The sequence below is a fragment of the Myotis lucifugus genome, unplaced genomic scaffold, assembly GCF_000147115.1.
Source record: "Myotis lucifugus unplaced genomic scaffold, Myoluc2.0 scaffold_23, whole genome shotgun sequence".
Classification (NCBI taxonomy): Eukaryota; Metazoa; Chordata; class Mammalia; order Chiroptera; family Vespertilionidae; genus Myotis; species Myotis lucifugus.
The window spans coordinates 4779146-4794393 of NW_005871071.1; the positions used below are offsets into that span (position 1 = coordinate 4779146).

A 15248-nucleotide genomic window follows, 5' to 3' on the forward strand; every position below is an offset into this window, starting at 1 on the left:
GTTTTATCAAAGAGATGAAATTGTTACAACATTAAGGAAGCTGTATGTACATAAAGTAAAATATACTTAAAGCAATATCTAACAAAATAGCCTGATTTATCAATGTAGTCAGACAACTAAGAGAGGTTAATAGTATTATATATCAGAATTTTCCATAGGAAAACTTAATTTCTAAATTTCCAACTCTATTTTCATTTTGTTTCACTTAGTTATCATCAAGCAACTTTAATTAAATCAAAAGAACTATAAAGTCATAACTTCTAATGCAATTTTATCATGAAGCATGTGACATTGTTGATTCATTACAGATTTTCAAAATGGCTCCACACTGAACTGAGCAAGCCAGAAAGCTCCTAATTACTTTTAATTAATTTATTTTTAATATGTTATTGATTTTTAGAGAGAGAGGAAGGGAGAGGGAGAGATAGAAATATCAATGAGAGAGAAACAATTGGCTGCCTCCTGCACGCCCCCTACTGGGGATAGAGCTCACAACTTAGACATGTGCCCAGACCTGGAATCAAACCAGCAACCTCTTGGTGCATTAGATGACCCTCAGCCTACTGAGCCACACCGGCCAGGCTGAGTAACATCATTTTTAATCTGGTGGCCTTGCTAAATCTGACCTGCTTTCACTGAGGAGGTCTCCTCCTTCAGTACAGCTAAGATACAATGAGTAGAATCCCAAAGCCACTCACACTCCAGGAATGTGGTCATTAGAGCTATATCATCCGTCACCTTTGGGTGGTAATTAGAAAAGGGAAGTCAATAACAATAGTACATAACACTACTTTACTAAGATTTAAACAAGTTGTAATATTGTTGAACATGTATTGATGAGACCAAATGTGCCACAGGCTATTGAGCACAAGGAGGACTTTGATGGGAGGCTTTTCATTATTAATTTGATGGGGTGAGGTTTATAGATATCGCAGCATACATTTTCATTGTTATTTGAGACCTGGTCTCCCACAGCCATCAAATCTAATCAGCATCTTGTGAGGTGACAGCCAAGGTGGGGGAGGATGCCTCAGAGGTCTGGATCTGGGACTAGCAACCCCATGAAAAGAAAGGAGCCAAGTCTTGTTGGCTTTACCAGGCTCTTTCCAAAGTATAGAAAATACCCTAGGGAAGAAAAGAAAAAGAACCTGTGACTCTTGGTGAAAAGAATCTCTGAGCTGAAAATCAAGAAGCCTAGGGTATCTTTGTTTGTTTGTTTGTTTTCTTTATTGATTAAGGTATTATATATGTGTCCTTACCCGCCCCCATTGCCCCCCCACACTCATGCCCTCACCCCACTGGTGTCTGTGTCCATTGGTTATGCTTATATGCATGTATACAAGTCCTTTGGTTGATTTCTCCTTCTTACCCCCAGCCTCCCCTACCTTCCCTCTGAGGTTTGATGGTCTGATCGATGCTTCTCTGCCTCTGGATCTGTTTTTGTCCATCAGTTTATGTTGTTCATTATATTCCACAAATGAGTGAGATCATGTGATAATTATCTTTCTCTGACTAGCTTATTTCGCTTAGCATAATGCTCTCCAGTTCCATCCATGCTATTGCAAATGGTAAGAATTCCTTCTTTTTTACAGCAGTGCAGTATTCCATTGTGTAGATGTACCACAGGTTTTTAATCCATTCATCTGCTGATGGGCATTTGGGCTATTTTCAAATCTTAGCTATTGTAAATTGTGCTGCTATGAACATAGGAGTGCATATATCCTTTCTGATTGGTGTTTCTTGTTTCTTGGGATATATTCCTAGAAGAGGGATCACTGGATCAAATGGGAGTTCCATTTTTAGTTTTTTGAGGGAACGTCATACTGTTCTCCACAGTGGCTGCACCAATCTGCATTTGCACCAGAAGTGCATGAGAGTTCCTTTTTCTCTGCATCCTCTCCAGCACTTGTCATTTGTTGATTTGTTGATATAGCCATTCTGACAGGTGTGAGATGGTAGGTACCTCACTGTCATTTTGATTTGCATTTCTCAGATGATTAGTGACTTTAAGCATGTTTTCATATGTCTCTTGGCCTTCCTTATGTCCTCTTTTGAAAAGTATCTATTTAGGTCTGTTGCCCATTTTTTAATTGGGTTGTTTATCTCCCTTTTGTTAAGTTGTATGAGTTCCCTGTAAATGTCGGAGATTAAACCCTTATTGGTGATAACATTGGCAAGTATGTTCTCCCAAGCAGTGGGCTTTCTTGTTGTTTTGTTGATGGTTTATTTTGCTGTACAGAAGCTTTTTATTTTGATGTAGTCCCACTTGTTTATTTTCTCTTTAGTTTCCATTTAGTTTCCCTAGGTGAAGATATTGCTTCGGCATATGTCTGGAATTTTGCTGCCTGTGTATTCCTCTAAGATGTTTATGTTTTCCCATCTTATGTTTAAGACCTTTATCCATTTTGAGTTTATTTTTGTGTATGGTGTAAGTTGGTGGTCTAGTTTCATTTTTTGCATGTATCTGTCCAATTTTCCCAACACCATTTATTAAAGAGACTGTCTTGACTCCATTGTATGCTCTTGCCTCCTTTGTCAAATATTAATTGAGCATAGAGGTTTGGGCCGATTTCTGAGTTCTCTATTATATTCCATTTATCTATATGTCTGTTCTTATGTCAGTACCAGGCAGTTTTGAGAACAGTGGCTTTGTAATATAGCTTGATATCTGGTATTGAGTTTCCTCCTACTTTGTTCTTCTTTCTCAGGATTGCTGCAGCTATTTGGGGTCTTTTTTTATTCCAGATGAATTTTGGAGAGTTCATTCTAGGTCTGTGAAATATGCTGTTGGTATTTTAAGGGGGAGTGCATTGAATCTATAGATTGCTTTGGGTAGTATGGACATTTTAATGATGTTGATTCTACCAACCCATGAACACAGTATGTTCTTCCATCTGTTTATGTCTTCCTCTATCTCTTTTTTCAGTGTCCTGTAGTTTTCTGAGTACAGGTCTTTTACCTCCTTAGTTAAGTTTATTCCTAGGTATCTTAATCTTTTTGGTGCAATGGTAAATGGGATTTTTTTTAGTCTCTCTTTCTGTAAGTTCACTATTGGTGTATAAAAATGCCATAGATTTCTTGGCATTAATTTTGTATCCTGCTACATTGCCAAATTCATTTATTAAGTCTAATAATTTTTTGATGGAGTCTTTAGGGTTTTCTATGTACAGTATCATGTCATCTGCGAATAATGACAGTTTAACATCTTCTTTTCTAATTTGGATACCTTTTATTTCTTCTTGTCTAATTGCTATGGCTAGTACTTCCAGAACTAAGTCGAACAGGAGTAGTGAAAGTGGGCATCCCTGTCTCATTCCTGGACTTAGGTGAAATGGTTTTAGTTTTTGCCCATTGAGTATGATGTTGGCTGTAGAAGAAGCCTAGGGTTTTAGTTAATCTCTGCTAGTAACTAGTTCTGCATCCTCAGGCATGGGTCTAATGTCACTGTAGCTATCTGGGCTAGAGTTTCTTTATCTATAAAATGATAATCTCTTAAGGTGATTTTCAAGCCCACTATTTTATGATTTTTTCTATCTTGGGTTATCTCTTCACTCTCATAGTTTAAATACCACCTACGTGCTGGAACTTCCTATTTGTATTTCCATCCCCAACCTCACTTCAACTCCAGACTGATATATATAACTTCGCACTTGGAAAATCCACTTAGATGGCATCTCAAACTTCACATATCCTTCTCTGTAAACCTGCTTCTCCACATCCCACCCCAGTCATCTCATCACAGTAAATGGCAACTGCAATCTGGAACTTTCCTTTGCATCCTCTTCCTCTCACACTCAAAATCTAACCCTTCAGCAAATTATGATGTCCATAATGCCCATCTTTTCCATCCTAACTGGTGTCTCATCCTTCACTCATGCCCATCCCTGGGCTATTCTCCACAAACCAGTAAGAATGGTCCTCTGCTCCTACCCCCAGACACCCTTACAGCTTACTCCTCCCTTCCTTCATGTCTTCATTTAAACTCACCTTACAGAGAGGCCGTTCCTAATAATACCATTAAAATGGTATTTGTATTTGTTTTGTGTGTTTTTGTTGTTGTTGTTGTTTGTCTTTTTGTTGTGTGTGTTGTTGTTTTTTGTTGTTGTTGTTTTTTGCTGTCTAACAAACCGCCACCAACTTAGTGGCTGAAAACAACATGCATTTATTTTCTCACCATTTCTATGGGTCAGGAGTCCTACAAGAATCCCATAAGGAGTCTCTCAAGGCTGCAATCAAGGTTGGCTGAGCTACACTCTCACCACAGTGCTTGACAGGAAAGAACCTGCTCCCAAGCTCATTCATGTTTTTGGCAGACCTAATTTCCTTGTGGCTCTATGGCTGAGATCCCTATTTTCTTACTAGCTGAAAACTGAATGGTGCTCTTGGCTCTGAGACTGCCCTCAGGTCCTTGCCATGTGGCCCTTTCCATAGGCAGTTCACAACCTGGTTGCTTTCTTCTTCAAGGCCAGAAAGAAAATTTATCTCTCACTCTGGTAGGTCTCAGTTACTCTTTTAAGGACTTTACATGATTAAAAGTCAGATCTAACCAGGAAAATCTCCTTTCTGATTAACTTAGAATCAACTGATTTGGGATCTTAATTACATCTTCAAAATCTCTCCACCTTTGCCATATAGCATAATCAAATTATAGAAGTTGTATTCCATCAGAGTCACATTTAAGTTACCATAACCTTTACTCCATCTCTTTTTATATTCTTTGTCCCCAACATATGATTTGTTTACTTGTTATTCTATTTCCCCTGAGTAAAATGAAAGATTCCTGAGAGCAAGAACTTTATATTGTTCACTGTCATTTCTCTGGCAACTAGAACAGTGTCTGGCATATAATCTGAGCTCAATAAATATTTGTTGAATGAAGAAATGAATGAATGAATCTAAACATAAATTTCTTTGACCCTTCACATTCCAGGAAGTCCCATATATTATCTCCCATGGTTTATTCCTCTAAGAAATTCTGGTCACTTACAAGTTAGCTCTGGTGAATACTTATTGAGCACTTATACTTTACCAGCCACTTGAACACACTGTAATTAATCCTCATAATCACACAATCTCTTCTGAGCCTGGCTGGTGAGAAATTGAATTTCAGGCATACTTTTAGGAGTCCTCTATGCTTCTAGTGGGTCCTAAGTATTTATCTATTCTCTCCTTCTTCTGTTTAGTAATAAAATTCTCAGTTTTAGCTAGGCACAGAGCCACCTGATTATAGAACCCCAACCCAGTTTCTCTTGAAACTAGATGTGGCAATAAATTAGATTCAAGTCAATGGGATGTGAGAAGTGATGAGCACAATTTTATCTCCATAAAGACAAGATCACTTGCCCCGAACTTCTCTTTTTCTCTTTTGTTAGGGCTGGAGCATAGACACGGAGGTGGGACATCTTTAACACTCCAAACAGGATCCTTAACCAGGGCTTGGCAGGTCTTCAAAGGGCCCGAAGACAGAATTTAGGGCGTCCAGAAATTTGGATGGAAACTTTCATCTTTATTTTCAATAACCTCCTATTAAAATTCAGCATTTTCTTTAATTATGAATGTAGGCAACAAACTATAGTAATATTCATTGTATCTATGACCTTGTCACCCTCAGACACCATAGATATTTTCATATCACACTACATTTATTCAGATATTATGAAATAAGTATTGGTGCCCATCACTATTTTGAAACTACAGTACTTATTGGACATACCACAGGATCCTACTCTTAATTAATAAGGAAGTATATATATTAGTACATCACAAATCTGTCTTTTAAATATTGTGATAATTGCATTTTACTATAATTTACTTCCTTTATAGTCCTCCTATGTATTTTTTAAAATATATATTTTTTATTGATTTCAGAGAGAGAGAGAGAGAGAGAGAGAGAGAGAGACATCAATGATGACAGAGAATCATGCCCTGCATGCCCTGCACTGGGGATAGAACCCACAATCTGGGCATGTGCCCTGACTGGGAATCAAACATGTCACTGAGCCATGTCAGCCAGGCCCTCCTGTGTATTTTTTCTTTTTAGACAGAGTCCACACACTTCATTATATTACCAAAAGAGCTATAGCATAAGAGTTTAAAATTCTGTCCTGGAAGATTGTAAGACATCAAGATGAGGAAAAACATGAAATTCTAAATGTCCTTGTGGTTCAGAGCTGCTTACCAGACCTGGACAGCTCACTTACTTCCAGACTGGAGAGAGAGAGAGAGAGAGAGAGAGAGAGAGAGAGAGAGAGAGAGAGAGAAGCCCTGTCTTCTAATTTGAGCCTCGTATTTTGAGGTTTCTATGCTACAGTAGCTGAGCCTACACTTTAGTCAGCATGTCCTCTCCAAAGTCAAGCCAGAGTCCTGGGGTACATAGCACTTAGGAAGGAACTCACCAGTCTTTATACCCCCTGTTACAACTGATGCACTCACCATCCAAGCCTGCATGTTCCTGGAAGACAGCAACAGTGGGCTGGTGACTTCTAATACCTGCTGGTCCTAGGGCAACAGTTCTTAAGGTCTGGCCCATCCATCACCCCAACCTCACTCATTAGAAGTACCAACAACTGCACTGAAAGGGATCACAGTGGTGTTCCTGACTCCATGGAACTCACCCAACACCACACCCTTCCTTGTCTCAAAAGAAATCATCTAAAGAAACCTCCTTTCTCTTTAGCTTGGACTACTTCTACCTCCCAAATTCAGTCATTCACCTCTATCGCCCTTACCCTCTGGAATGATCCAGAATAATTCATCTCAATGAGCTTACATTTCTGCAAACAAAATCCTTACTGGGTGTTGCCTGGAAACCTCTTCTTGCCATATCCACTCCCCTTCACAAAATTTCCACAGGCAGAAGACGCAAAAATGAGGTTGCCATCTTGTTACAGGGAAAGAAAAACTCCTTTCAGCAGTGAGAAAGAGGTTATTATCTCAGTATATTGTGTTATAGCTACTGCAACAATTCAAATATAAGATCTTCAGAGCTTGAAAATGAAAGGAGAGTGGCAACTGTAGAGAATATAAGGAGGTTGAATAAAAATAAATAGTGACTGGTTAGACGTGGAAGTATAGTGAAAAAAGAGAAACCAGAGTTGGCTGTAAGACTGAAGTTTAACTGAGCAAAAGAAGGATAAACAAAAGAGAAACATAGAAAGGAAACTCATTTTGGAGAAGACACAGTTTTGGGAGTTTGAAAATCCAAGAGGAAATTCCTCAGGGGTGTGGAATGAGAGCCCTGGGATCAGTATCTAGTAGATAGAGATGTTGAAAGGGGCCAGGAAAATGAAGGCCCTCACTGAGGCAGAGAATTAAGAGGAGAAAAAGCAGAAGACTACCTCTGGTCCTTGAGCAACACTCACTTTTAGTGAACAGAAGAAACCATCAAAGGAGACAGAGAGGGAACAACTAGAAAAGGAAAAATAAGATTAGGATAGTGCAAAGTCACAGGTAGCAGAGGCTGCGAGTAAAATGCATAGAGAAACTAAGGATAGGAACTGAGCAAAGATCAGCGAGTTTATTGATGAAAAGATGACTGATTAGTAGATAGCTTACTAATAATAGGTATCCATATAAATAAGACACCCTGAGGTACAGATATTACCAGGGACAGAGGCTGTCAAGATTCTGTTAAGGGCTACAATCTTCCCTAAAACCTTTTCCACAATTTCTAGAAAACTCACTACACAAAATATGTCTATGTGCTACTTACAACCCATAAAATGTCCCTGGTTTGAAAAATATCCACATTCCAGAAGGCATGATTCAAAGGCAAATAGGCTAGGAATTCTTAAATATATTCCATTGGCTCAATATCATGGAGAATATTTATTTTCACTTCACATACCAGAAAACTCTAGGTATTAGATATAGCAGCTCTTAATATACAAACATTTTCCCCCAAGCCGTGTCAATGAAGATATTTCCCTCAATTTTCATATTATATTGAAGGAATAATGTAAGTCCTATTTATGGCACTACCCAGTGCTTGCCTAAACCCTGTGAAGGTTCACCCACAATGGAATCAATAGATGGAATATAGAATTCATCTCACAGATGAATGACGCCTAATGGACCCTAGATTTTAATTCTAAGACATGAGCCCAAACTGAAAAAGCTAAAATAAAGAAAAAAATAGAAAAGGAAAAGGAAAGAAACAAAGAATAAGTTCTTCTACAAGTCAGAAACAAAGTGTACATATTTAGGCAAAGAAAAAATTATGCAATTTACAATGCCCTCATAACCTCTCTAGTGAACATGAATAAAACATTAACAGAAATTTTACAGATTAAATATTGAGGCGCTGGATGTTGCCACTCACCACAAATGAAAGCTTTTACCCTGACCAGTTATTTCCTTGTTAAAAGATTTTCGAAAGTCAGAACCATGATCAGAGAAAAATTAAAGAAGCCTCTTTTCCCTACCATTAGCCCCAAAAGAAAAGGAAAATGACAAATTTAGGTTATGCTGCACTTGCCTAACATCTGATCATTCAAAGGATTCTCATGGTTGCATGAATTTTTCAATTTCCCTCCAAATATCTGGCTGCATTTGGATGTAGGCTTGTATTTGGTCTCCAAGTTCTATTTTCATTAAAAATCAACTGTGTTGTTGCTAGCTATGGTATGGGGTCTGACATTCAGCAGTAGATGGCACTGGGTAGGTTCCAATCTGATATAAGTTGCAGGAAGCTGAAATGACCGGATCTTGGTGATGTTTTTAATCACAGTGGCCACAGTGGTTATTGCACACTCTTCTCCCATTCCCAATCCCGATTCTCCTCTACCCTCTCAGGCACTGGTCTACTTTGCTGAAATTGGAATTACCCAGCTCACACTTCCTGGCCCTCCACCCATCTTTGCACCTATCTATTCCTAAGAGATGGAGTCAGTCCTCAAACTTCTCCACTGTCTCCTTACCCTCGGCTGCAAACATTCATTGGCTTTTCCCATTTTGTTCTTGTGGAAAGAAATACCCTCCCTAATTTGAAGGGAGGCTTCATTTATCAATGCATTTTTCCATAGACTTCCCTTTCTTTTCTGTCAACCTTTTCTAACAAGTAAACTACAGTAGGAAGTAAGATAAATATGCACTCGGTAACAACAACAAAATAGAAAAAAAATCACATTCACAAAATTAAGAAATATATATTCTGAATATACAGAAAATTTAAATAAGAAAAATGTGCCTATAAAAAGAACATCACAATACTGATACACATAATTTTTTACTAAATGGACATGTGTTCTGGATGGGAAAACTGATTATCAAAAATATCCCAAAAAATAATGGAATATAAATTGGAAACATTTTCCTGGGGTACGTTTTGTTTATGCCTATCAAGAACCTTAAACATTTGACCATTTTTTTGAGTCAACTATACCATTTCTGAGAATCTATCTGACAGAAGTACAGATCAAAATGCATGCACATTTTGTATGTTTGTGTGTATGTTCATTTCAGTTTTATTTATGATAGTTAAAAAAAACTTAGACCCAACTTAAAATTTCAATGAAAGATGATTAAGAGAATATATGGCACATCTAAACAATAAAATGTTTTCCACTATTAAAATTCAATGTAGGGCAAACATTTTAGTAGGAATGACCTCTGGGTAATAGATTTAAGATAACAATTTTTTTTCTATTCCTTTATACTTTTCTGTATTTTCAAACTTATTTAAATGAGCATGTTATTTCCAAAATATAAAGTTAAATAATCAGAAGAAAAATTGAAAGGTGGGTGGGAAAAGCTCGTAAAAGAGTAGAGTTTTGTGTTAGGTGTGTGGTTTGGGTATCAAGCTAATCTAGTTTTAAGTCCTAGTTCTGACCTTTCTAGTTTTGTGACCTTGGTAAGACACTTCACCCTCCGGATCTCAGTGCCTCCTCCCTTTTATCTGAGGATAACAGTACTAACCCATAGGTTATTGAAATGATTAAATTATTTCATTCAGACCCTGGCTGTATATAGTAAGTCCTCAAATTAGGCTGTGATAGCTACTAATTCCCTAATTGCCCAGCTACAGAAATAGTCTTTTCCCTGAAGGCTGAGTCTCCCTTCCCCCAGCCAAACTCCCACCATTTCCCTTCCTGAAAATACTCTCATAAAGGGAAGAAAAAAATAAAGGGCAGGAGAGCGGTCCCAATATTACCTTTATAGAAGGAAAAAGACAGATGCACTCCCCACACTCACGGGAGGTAGACTGCTGGGGTTTGAGCAGCAGGTAGCAGAGGACTGAGAAGGCAAGTAGAGAGGCCTGAACTGTGTGTGTCACCACCATTTCACATGGATGCATGGGTGTGACTAGTCAAGGGAGAATCTATAGTCTGCCTGGACAGGAATCCAGATCAACTGTGGCTGAAACAGCCATGGGCTGACACTCTCATTTTCCAAAGGGAAAATTGGTCCCCATTCCCATGACCTACCACATACTCCTTTCCACCTTCAGAGGGTTATGCATACATTTTCTTCTGCTAGAAGGCACCCCCCTCCTTCCTACTCTCTATCAATGCCATCACCCTTTAGGGAGCAACTGCAGAATCACCTTCCTCCAGAGATCCTTCCCAGCCACCCAGTTCCCTGGAGTCCCACTTTTCCCCCTCCTGACTCACACCCTGCTCTTGCCTGCTAATGAGCTATTCCTTATGGCCTTGTGTCATCTTGCCAGGTCACAAGGAGTGGTCTTCCCTGTCTTCACCATGTGACCCACAAAACAGATGTTTGGAAAGACTGTGAATGAATAAATAATTTCCTGTTCGGGCTTGGATTAATGAAATCTGTTCCATGGGTAACTACCCTTTTCTTTAATTCCCCAGTTACAAGAGAATACAGGAGTAAGTCACTTCTCCATTTTTCATTCCAACAAAGAACCAGGACGCTGGTGCAGGTATACTGCTCCTTCTTTTTGTGACCTACAGCCCTGCAGGGTCTGCCTTGAATCACAGCCAACTGCATGGATTTTTAGTTTTGAATCTGCAGTACATACAGTCTCATCTCTCAGCAACCAGATATTGATCTCTGTCTCACTGAGTCTACACAAACTGGATTGCCTGAATTCAGGGGTTGTTTTTTAAGGAATAAATTCAGTAAATTAAATGGAGTGATGTGTGTTTTTTCTTACACTATGCCAAATAGCAAGTTTGACTCTTTTTATCTAGTTTTTCTAGTGACACAAAAATCTACAATGCAGAATGGGTATGAGGAAGCCATTATTCATGCCTCATCAGAAATGAGCCAAAGTTATAATTTTGCCAATTTCACCACAGCTGTATTTGTGCCTAAAGCAAGCCCTACCATCAGGTGTACATATAACAAAAGAAGAGTTTACGAGGACAAAGGCCGATACAGTGCTGGTTCACAGATCGGCAACAGAACATCACAGATGTTGCCTCCATGGTGAGCCAGTCATAGAGGCTGCAAATATTTAGTGAGCACCTCATGATGTACCAGATGCAGGAGCAAGATAGATGTGTACCTGTCCTCAGAAACTTGCAGGCTGGTGGGAAAGACAGACCTTTATCTGGTCACTATGGCTGTCATTGCAGGACCCTAGAAGAAGTAAAACGTTCTGTAAACACCCAGCTAGGCCCAGCCTAGCCTGCAGAGCAGTCCTTAAGAACCTATCATTTGATTCCAAAACGGCAGCCAGGAGGATGGCAGCGAGGGAGAGAGTGTGAGTGAGGGAGCAAAAGGAGAGTTTGTGAACATGTGGTGTGTGTGGGTGTGTGTGTGTGTGCGCGTGCGCGTGTGTCTGAGTGAGGGACAGCTAGATCTCACAGGACCTTCGGGGGCTAGTGGACCAGGCTCGCATAGCCAGGCAGCCTCTGCTACTGCTGTAATCTCTCCTGGAGCACCGGCTCTGCCGCAGAGGCCGTGCCATCTTGAAGGAGAGAGCTGCTGTGACTTGGAGTCCAGCCTCACCTCCACCCAGGGTGCTCTCAGACACCACCCAGGATCCTACAGCCACTCCGGCCAGGGACCTGCTGCCTCGGCTGCCAACCCACGGACACCAGGACTCCAGCCTCCCCAGCTGAGGGCTTCTGTGAGTTCTGGAGGGTGTTCCCCTCCTGACAGCCAGATGCTCTAGCCCCGGGCACCACAACCGCATGAGCAAAAAGCCAAGCCTTATGCAGCAGCCCCAGGTTCTGTGACCGCTCCAGCAGTCATGCGAGCAGCCACCTCCCACAACTACACAAGGAGCAGCTGCCCCGCAACCCCCCACCCCCAAAAAACAGCCACCACCCACAACCGTGCTGGGAGCAGTAGCCGTGCAACCATGAGGAGCAGCCACCACCTGTGAACACGCAAGGAGCAGCAGCCCCACAAGCAGCAGCCACCCCATGACCCCCCCCCCACAAGTAGCAGCTGCCACCCACAACTGTAGGAGGAGCAGCTGCCCCATGACCACATAAGGAGTGGCCGCTCCACAAGCAGCCACTGCGACCACCTGAGGAGTGGCTGCCCAGTGACCGTCCTAGGAGCAGCCACCGCCCATGACCACCTGAGGAGCAGCAGCCGCCGGTGACCGCACAACCCACCACCAAGCCCACTGCTGCAGCCACAGGCCTCATGAGACATGACACCTAGATCCTTTGGTGAGAGCAAAAATGGGAGACAGAAAATCAACCCCCAAGGAAAGAAAAGGATGAAGCGTCAGATAAGGAACTAAATGAAACAGAGGCATGCAATATGTCAGAGAAAGAATTTGGAATAAGGGTTATACAGTTTATAAACTGGATTTCCAAAAACCTATGTAAGAATCACGGGGGAAATAAAAAGTGATAGAGCTATAATAAAAAGTAATATGGAAGCTTTCAATAGTAGACTAGAAGAAGCGCAGGACCAAATTAGCGAATTAGAAGACAGGGAAACAAAACACACCCAATCTGAACTGCAACTGGAGAAAAATCAAAAGACAGGAAGAAAGCCTGAGAGAGCTTTGGGACAACATGAAATGAAGCAACATACATATAATAGGAGTTCCAGAATGACAAGAAGAAGAGCAAGGGTTAGAAAACCTATTTGAAGAAATAATGTCAGAAAACTTCCCTGATCTGGGGAAGAATAAAGTCACACAAGCACAGAGAGTTCCAAACAAGATGAACCCAAAAAGGCCCACACCAAGACACATCATAATGTTCAGGACAAAGATGGCAAATGTTCAGCAAATGTGTGATGGCAAATGTTCAGGACAAAGATTGAATCTTAAAGGCTGCAAGAGAGAGACAGAGATTGGCGGTCGCTCAGAGCGCAGTCACCGTTCTCTTTCCACCCGCAGCTTCCTTCACCAGCAAGACCATCACCCTCAAGGTGGAGCCCAGTGACACCATCGAGAATGTCAAGGCCAAGATCCAAGACAAAGAGGGCATCCCCCCGACCAGCAGCGGCTGATCTTCGCCGGCAAGCAGCTGAAAGACGGGCACACCCTTTCCGACTACAACATCCAGAAGGAGTCCACTCTGCACCTGGTCCTGCGCCTGAGAGGTGGGATGCAGATCTTCATGAAGACCTTGACCGGCAAGACCATCACCCTGGAGGTCGAGCCCAGTGACACCATCAAGAATGTCAAGGCCAAGATCCAAGACAAAGAGGGCATCCCCCCTGACCAGCAACGGCTGATCTTCACTGGTAAGCAGCTGGAAGATGGGCGCACCCTGTCCTACTACAACATCCAGAAGGCGTCCACTCTGCACCTGGTCCTGCGCTTGAGAGGTGGTGTCTAAGTTAATCCCTTTTAAGCTTTCAACAAATTTAAATTGCACTTTTCTTTCAATAAAATTGTTGCATTCCCCCCCCACCCCCAAAAAAAGAGAGAGAGACAGAAAGTTACCTACAAGGGATTTCCCATTAGATTATCAAATGCTTTCTCAACAGAAACCCATCAGACCAGAAAGGAATGGAAAGAAGTATACAAAGTGATGCAAAGCAAGGGACTGAATCCAAGAATACTCTATCCAGCAAGGCTATCATTCAAAACTGAAGGGGAAATAAGGAGCTTCACAGACAAAAAAAGGCTAAGGGAGTTTATCACTACCAAGCCAGCAATGCAAGAAATGCTAAAGGGACTGGTGTAAAAAGAAGGGGGTGGGGGAGAGGGAAGAATAAACACAGGCACAAAAAATAAAAATGGCTACAAACAAGTACCTATCAATAATAACTTTAAACATAAAAGGCCTAAATGCTCCAATCAAAAGACATTGAGTGGCTGAATGGATAATAAAACATGATCTATATATATGCTGTCTACAAGAAAGCATGATCTATATATATGCTGTCTACGTTAGAACAAGGGACTCACACAGACCAAAAGTGAAGGGATGGAAAAATATCTTTCAGACAAATGGAAATGAAAAAAAAAGCTGGGGTGGCAATAATTACATCTGACAAAATAGACCTCAAAGTGAAGGCCATAACAAGAGATAAGGAAAGCCACTTCATAATACTAAGGGGATCAATACAACAAGAGGATATAACTCTGGTAAACATATATGCACCCAATGCAGGAGCACCCAAATACATAAAAAAACTTCTGGAAGATATCAAGGGAGAGATCCACAGCAATATGATCATAGTAGGGGACTTTAATACCCCACTGACATCACTGGATAAATCCTCTAGACAAAAAAAAAATCAGCCAAGAAACAGTAATCCTAAATGACTCAGATGGACTTAACTGACATCTTCAGAACATTTCACCCCAAAGCTACAGAATATACATTCTTCTCAAGTGCACATGGGACATTTTCAAAGATAGGCCACATATTGGGTCACAGGCAAAGTATCTCCAAATTGAAGGAGATTGAAATCATATCAAACATCTTCTCAGACCACAATGGCAACATATTAGAAATCAACTACAATAAAAACAATCAAAAAATTCAAACACTTGGAGTAGCATGCTATTAAACAATGATTGGGTTACCAAAGAGATCAAAGAAGAAATTAAAAACATCCTGGAAACAAATGACAATGAAAACACAACATGGGGCACAGTGAAAGCAGTCCTGAGAGGGAAGTTCATAGTATTACAGGCCTACCTCAAAACACAAGAACAAGTGGTAATAAATTATCTAACTCTAAAACTTAAAGAATTAGAAAGAGAGCAATAAGAAAAGCCCAGAGTGAGCAGAAGGAAGGAGATAATAAAGATCAGAGCAGAAATAAATGACATAGAGACCAAAAACACAATACAAAAGATCAATGAAACCAAGAGCTGGTTCTTTGTAAAGATAAACAAGATTGCTGAACCT

General features: G+C 40.6%; 1 pseudogene; it reads left to right on the forward strand.

Moving 5' to 3' along the window:
- The window catches only part of LOC102418949, a 92239-nt pseudogene extending 78495 nt beyond the window's left edge, over positions 1-13744 (forward strand).
- The last annotated feature ends 1504 nt before the right edge of the window (positions 13745-15248 follow it).